This window comes from Amblyomma mixtum, chromosome 2 (assembly GCF_055824585.1).
Source record: "Amblyomma mixtum isolate Tamu chromosome 2, ASM5582458v1, whole genome shotgun sequence".
Lineage (NCBI taxonomy): Eukaryota > Metazoa > Arthropoda > Arachnida > Ixodida > Ixodidae > Amblyomma > Amblyomma mixtum.
In genome coordinates, this window is record NC_143013.1 from 183,266,991 (window position 1) to 183,274,801 (window position 7,811).

A 7,811-nucleotide genomic window follows, 5' to 3' on the forward strand; every position below is an offset into this window, starting at 1 on the left:
TGCAATACGCACAAAACGTTTGAGGTATGCATCAAGTCACCCGTGTGACCGTCAAAAGACGGGACCAACTTGTGTGGGCTAAACGCTGCTCAGGGCCAAGGTGCCGGCTCTCGATTACCCCTACCAGCTTCTGCGAGCCTTAATTGGAGCTCCCATCTACGCTCTTCAGCCTCTGGTAGCGACTTCGCATGCTCGCGTTGAGCTTCTGCTTGGACCTTGGCGTGCTAGCGTTCGGCCTCACGTGCAGCGAGTTCGTTTTGCTGCTCAGCGGCCACCCCACGAACGCAGCTCGCAATCTCTCAACCCCAACTTTTCGCCTAACTCAATCAACTCCTTTAGCATTGCCATCGTTTCTTTTTACGGAACCACGCAAGGAAGAAGAAAACGGCTTCGTTCTGCCGCGCGGACGCCAAATTGTAGCGAATTGGTTGACGCGTCTCCGACTGCCCACAGGGGAAGGCTTTCGTGTGCAGGTTCGTAAAAGGGAACTGTCGCCCAACTTCCCGCACTTTTAAGCGTGAGTTCGCAGATACCCCTGGAGCGTGTGGGGGTAGCGGTCTCGGACTCAAAGGAGATGCCCTCGACTCAGCGTGGCAAGTTCAGCGGAGACCAGATACCAAGTGACAAGAAGTTTTTGGTCCTTTAGTGGCCAGCTTTCGCGGGTCGCAGGCCAAAGAATGGGTCGGTGCCAAAGGTTCACAAACAAAACAATATTTATACAGCAACGAGACAATACAGAGGATTTCACAATCACTGGTACAAACATGTACAAAGTGATTAACCAAACAATGCAACTCGTGCATAGTTAAACTCGAGAGAGAATACAATAGAAAGGCAATATTGCACCTAAAGTGCGCTAACACAACAGAGAGAGGTAAAGAAACAAAACACAATTTGTTAACCGGGCACTGCCACAGTCCGACGACCAGAGGTCCACGGCGATGCCGTCCCGCCTACTGGCGCACGTTGCCTCGTTTGTCGGTTGCTGGGCGCGTGGTGTTCTCCCGGAAGTGAAGTCAAGCGGGAGCGCTTTTCCGAAGCTTAAACGGCGGCTTGGACTAAGCTGACAGCCGTCAACGCCTTTCTGACATAGGCATGGTACGCGTCTGTTTGTTCTAAGGCGCCAAATTAGGCGCGCTCATACACGCATTGTCGGTTGGGCAGTCTCCCTGTCCTTCTCGGGCCGGCCGCGCGTCCTTATTGGTCAAAAGCAGGGAGTCGCTTCGTAGAGCTCCTCGTAATTTCTGGCGTGGCGCCGCATGCCAACTTGCGAGGGGGACATGTCTCAGCGCACGCAATGCTACGCCATTTCCATCAACAACTCGTAGAAACGACTCCGACATTCGAGAAAAATCGCTGTCGTGGCGGACTCACCCCCTCCAGCGAGCGAGGAAGCTACGGGCAGAGGTAGTACTCAGGGCCTACCGACGCCGCAGGCACACAGGCTCGATCGATTCAGTTCAAGGATGCTGCCGTTCGGTTTCTCCCGATGCTCGAAACGGGCACAAAACGAATAGAGTCACCCGAAAAGGACATAAAAAAAAAGGAAGAAAATTTGCCAGGGCAGACCTTTTTTCAGCTGTGTTCCTTTGATTTGGTCTCAAAACCGTAAAACCTGTCAAAGCCAAATATCACCAAAGACACTGTGATTACTCTCCTTTCGATTCTACTCAGCTGCAAAAAACGCTTAACCAATGAAGAAACGCCAAAAGCATGCATGAAGACAACCTTCATGCAACACATTTTGTCCTACTTAAGACCGCGGCGTTTCTCTTTCTCACCTAAGTGATTTGTTAAGGGCATGTCGAAAACTGCGAGCAGTAATTCAGAGCGGGCGATATAATCAGCATATCAACAAAAAATTACGAACTTTCACGCGTCTGTGTTGGCAGCCGGTAACTGCGCACCCCGGCAATCATTCCAGATCCGGCGCATTTCCCTTCTTTCATGAAAATGTGCTGCACTACGACAGTGCCACCTGTCGGTAGTGCGGCCCAACGAAAAAAACAGTTTGTACCGCGCACGAGAAGGAGTTGCGAAAGCAGGAGAGGGAGCCTCAAGTATGCTAAAATTTTTCCACAGTTTTGTTCTGTCTGAATCCCTGAGCCGTCGGTTCATAGGCTGTCCTTTTTAATGTCGGCATAGAGCAAGGTGTCATGGCGGCTACGCAGCGTTGTAGGCAAGATCAGCTTCTTTATACGCAAAAAAAGCAAATAAATAACTTTGAAAAATACGCACGTGCCGATCAATGGAATTGGTGACCCAGGTTCTCGCATGGCAATCAGGCTCTTCGTTATTTAGCACACACTGCGTGAATGTAAAATCAATTCCTGTGCAGGTATTGCTTTGGTTCATTTTATGATACTTATTGGCTACACCTTAGTGTTCTTCATCAACGCAATGGCAACTAGAGGTGTTCCGCTTGGCTTAACCTGTGGATAGGAGATAAGTGGCGCCTTCGGTAGACACGTATACATTTGCATTTCTCTGCGGTCGATAATATATCTATTCTGTCTTCTTACCTCTCATAATACAGACCTTTCAAATAACCTCGTGTCTTTCTTAGAAGTCAGGCCTCTGCTTTCCTTTCACTAAAAAAAATCATCTTGTCGCTGATGCTGGTTCTATGTTTAAAATTCCAAACTCAATCTTTTCTGTACATTCCTTAACTCTGGGATTTCTAGAGGTATTTCCTTTTCGCGAGTGTGAAGATTTCATTCGCAGACTTGCATTCACTAGCCAGCATCAACAGTTTAAGCGTCATTTGTTTCCTTCTGTGCAGGAAGCTGGTTTCTTGATTTGCACGTATTCCGCGTTAGTGCCCATTCCGGCTACTAAAGGTCTTCCTACTCTGGAGTCATTGAACCACCGCTTCTTTTGTTTTCTTTATCTCTGAAATCTCAACTGTCGCCGCTTTGGTTTCTTGGTTCCCAATTCTAAATTACGGATACTACTCAAATACCCGTCGCGTTAAGTACTATGAGCACTCGTTCCCGTTCATTTTGTTATTGATTCTTCTAATATGTTGTGTTGGGTCTTTTGCGAACCAGAAAAATTTTAAATGAAAAGGTGTTCCATACTTTCTTGCAAGATTATGTGAATAAGCGCACTTTATTCTTTTAATACCTGAGTTATGTCTTTTGACATTACCGAACATAATTAAGATCTTTAGGCATTTCCGGCTTTTTTTTTATTTCCTTGTTAGCCACTACAGAAATCGCGAACAATATACACATTTTTTTTTCACTTTAAAATAGAAGGCTGTGACGCTAATTTGTATAGCCTGGAGAAAGGTCTCTCTGTCGCTAATAGAATTTATCTCGTGTTAAATGTGCAAATGCTATATGGCTTAGGCGGCTAGAAATTTCGCACATACTAATGACAGATTTCTGGGCCTATAGTGCTGATAGCATCCTGGCTAAGGCTTTTAGAGAAACATTAGAAACAATTCCTGCAAAAATATAAATGCTTGCTCTGAACATCACTTATCAAAGGAACCATACCTTGCAGAACAGTTTGAACCAGGAACTAAATATTCTGTCTCCCATGTTCCTACAGCTTCATTGTCTAGCTGAGTTGTTAATCTATTGTTTCTAACTTTTCTGCTCCTATGTATTATCGTACACTTCGTGGTGATATTTGAGAGGTTATCATTCACCTCACGAATCTATTTTCTGCCATCTATTCCTGTTCATTAGATCCTATGGACTAAGTACAGCATTGCTGCTGTAGTTATCGCCGACACGATGTCCTAGAGAACATTGAACCCATCTTTTTGTCGTGATTGGAATTAGGTGTGTAACCTTAAATTTAACATTTCCCTAAACTTAATCACGGTAACTGCCACGCTGTCGTGAATTTCATGGAACTGCCTCTACGTCGCCACGTATATCCTTATCGATAAAGAGTTGCGCACCTAGCTTTTCTCGGTCAGCGAAACCCCGGTAACTCAATACGTTCCCGTCCACTAACACTGCATGTGGCTCTCCTATGCTAACCTTATTAAGCCCTACTTTCTGGAACAGCATTCTTAGGATAGCATCACCGCAAAAGGTTCTAGCCCAAGGGTTGCAGATTTAGTTTCTCATCGCGGGTTTTCCGGATCTAGACCGTCTTAGTAACCTCCTCTTAATGACGGGTCTGATTGTCGCCTCAGTGAGTCTCTGTAGTCTGAATGAGTTGACCTGTAAAACGGTGAAAGGAAAGAGGCAAGCTCAGCAGAGAGGTACGCTAAACCATATGCCGGCAATATCGCTATGGTGGCATTCTCATGGTTCGCTTTCAATACGTTTCATAGCGCATGCAGCATCGCCACCTCAGTGTTCGCTTCGGAACCAAGGTGTCTTCGCGAATCCGGTCTCCACACGAGCGACGTTACCTCAATGTTCGGAGCGTACGCAGTACAATTCTTTTTAGGGCACTCCGGGTGGCCTGTGCGGTTTTAAGGGCTGTTGATGCAGAACCGCCGAGAGAGAGAGAGAGAGTTGTTCAGACTCTTTTCACCATCATCCCCATTGACCCTGCTCGCAGTTCGCATCCCCACTGTTCCGTTGTTAAACAAACTATCGAGATTTATCGAGGTTCGAAGTTCTGACAGCCACTTAGAAACAATCGGCTTTTCGCATATTACTCGCTATTTTCTGGACCGGCGCAATGCGTGTTTCAGCTGCGGTTGTGGAGAATGGATGGACCGACGATGCAGCGGAAGGCCTGCATTTTGCCAATTTTATTTGAGCGCGTCCGAGGGTCATGTCCGTTATTCGCCGTGTTAGAAGGTCACAATATTTTGTGCTTACATTCATTTTAGAACTGAAATAACTTTACTTCGCTTTCCAGAACCTTGGTACGTTTATGTTTAGTGACTTTACACCGTTCAATCGCAGGTATCCAGACTGCGTTCAGAAACATCCGGCAGCTGTTCAGTTGTTCTTCTGTTCTCGCGATCAACAAAGTTGAATGTCCTGTAACCAGAGGTATCGATAGAATTTTTGACAAGAGTGACTACAATAAGGTCGCGAGTATTGCTCAACTACAAGTATTATTACATGATACAAAGCTGCTTTTGTTCACGTTTTATACATATATTTTTTCATAGCTGCGCAGCCATTTTTGCTATGCATGGGAAAAAATTAGCCTACGTCATAATACACGATTTTACTGCAGTCCCAAAAATTCAACGTGCTGCTCGTGCCAAATGTCTGGTTTAACACTTAGATATCGTATTAATAAAACCAGCCTTGTCTCTCCTGGCGACCTGTTACGCCGCCTATTTGAGCAGTCAGCGTAATAATGCAGTACGGGAATCCATACCGCGAAAGGCATGAAAGTTTTCAGACGACAACGAGCGCAGCAACATTTCTGGCATGCGTGTAACTTCACGAATATTTGCCAGGTGGTCTCGCGAGCAGTAAAACCAAACTCTGCAAACGCTCTTATCTTTGTCATGTGCAGGAGGAACTAAACACAAAAAAAAGAACAGCACCGGCACTGCGCACGAGTTGGCAGCTTTGCTGCGTGCTCGGAGGACGGAGCACTCCATGAATGGAAAACGTTTTTCAAAGATTAAAATGTTTCGACGTACACCCCCCGTCAAATGTACTAAGCCCAATGGGTTTGCTTTTAAGGCTTGCAGCATGTCTCGTTATGCATTCTCAGTGACCGTAATGCCTCGAAAGAGGAATGGCTTTGCGTCCTCAATGCTCCCTAGGTTCGGACAGCTTGTTCGGCTAGGGAGCAAATCCCTTGGGCTGTATACTTTTGACGGCAACTGTAGACATACATGGGTGCTGTCGGATTACATAAGTTTTTAAAACAAATATCTGTTTTCAATAAAACAATTGCAAGTTATGGACAAAAATGTTTCCAAAAGCAGACTCGTGCCATAAGACGAAACTAGGTTTCTCGGAAACACTGAACGTCACACCAGACCAAAAACATCGCTTTTTTTATTTCGCAGTGTTGCGTATCTGGCGCACAGCTGACCGGAACATAACATTTGCATCCAATGTATGCAAACCTTTTCCTTTAAATAAATGCAAAAAACATCATTGGATATGGGCACTAAAAAAATCTATTGCTAGTAAACATGGAGGCGCTCAAAATGTCAATTTTGCTCAAGCATAGGAAAAAATCTCCCTTAAACCTAACTCCAAAACTTCCTCCCGACACTCTTAAGCCATTGCTCACTCTGTCAAAGAGAATTTCTGTTCACTGGCCAACAGCTGTGAAGCTTTTGGGGTTCCGGAGAAACTCACTGAGCCGACAATCAGACCCCTCATTAAGAGGAGGTTACTAAGACTGTCTAGATCCGGAAAACCCGCGATGAGAAACTAAATCTGCAACCCTTGATGCTAGAACCTTTTGCGGTGATGCTATCCTAAGAATGCTGTTCCAGAAACTAAGGGCTAATAAATCGCATATAATACGGCTTAATAAGGTTAGCATAGGTGAGCCACATGCAGTGTTAGTGGACGGGAACGTATTGAGTTACCGTGGTTTCGCTGACCGAGAAAAGCTAGGTGCGCAACTCTTGATCGGTAAGGATATACGTGGCGACGTAGAGGCAGTTCCATGAAATTCACGAAAGCGTGGTAGTTACCGTGATTAAGTTTAGGGGAATGTTAAATTTAAGGTTACACACCTAATTCCAATCACGATAAAAAGATGGGTTCAAGGTTCTCTAGGACATCGTGTCGGCAATAACTACAGCAGCAATGCTGTACTTAGTCCATGGGATCTAAAGAGCAGGAAGATGGCAGAAAAATAGATAGTCCTCTTTAACGGAAGATAATATCCTTAGCATAAGAGAGGTGAATGATAACCTCTCAAATATCACCACGAAGTGTACGATAATACATAGGAGCAGAAAAGTTGGAAAAAATAGATTAGCAACTGAGCTAGACAGTGAAGCTGTAGGGATATGGGAGAGAGGATTTTTAGTTCCTGGTTCAAATTGTTCTGCAAGGTACGGTTCCTTTGATAAGTGATGTTCAGAGCAAGCATGTATATTTTTGCAGGAATTGTTTCTAATGTTTCTTTAAAAGCCTTAACCAGGATGCTATCAGCACTATAGGCCCAGAAATCTCTAATTATTATGTGCGAAATTTCTAGCCGCCGAAGCCATATAGTATTTGCACATTTATCACGAGATAAATTCTATTAGCGATAGAGAGACTTTTCTCTAGGCTATACATATTAGGGTCACAGCCTTCTATTTTAATGTGATAAAAAAAATCTGTATATTGTTCCCGATTTCTGTAATGACTAACAAAGAAATAAAAAAAAGACGGAAATACCTAAAGATCTTACATATGTTCGGTAATGTCAAAAGACATAACTCAGTTATTAAAAAAATAAAGTGCGCTTATTCACAAAACCTTGCCAGAAAGTATGGAACACCTTTTTTAATTAAAACTTTTCTAGTTCGCAAAAGACCCAACGCAACATGTTGGAAGAATCAGTAACAAAATGAACGGGAACGAGTGCTCATAGTACTTAACGCGACGGGCATTTGAGTAGAATCTGTAATTTAGAATTGGGAACCAAGAAACCAAAGCGGGGACAGCTGAGCTTTCAGAGATAAAGAAAACAAAAAAAAGAGGTGGTTCAATGACTCCAGAGTAGGAAGACCTTTAGTAGCCGGAATGGGCACTAACGCGGAATACGTGCAAATCAAGAAACCAGCTTCCTGCACAGAAGGAAACAAATGACGCTTAATTTGTTGATGCTGGCTAGTGAATGCAAGTCTGCGAATGAAATCTTCCCACTCGCAAAAAGGAAAAATCTCGAGAAATCCCAGAGTTAAGGAATGT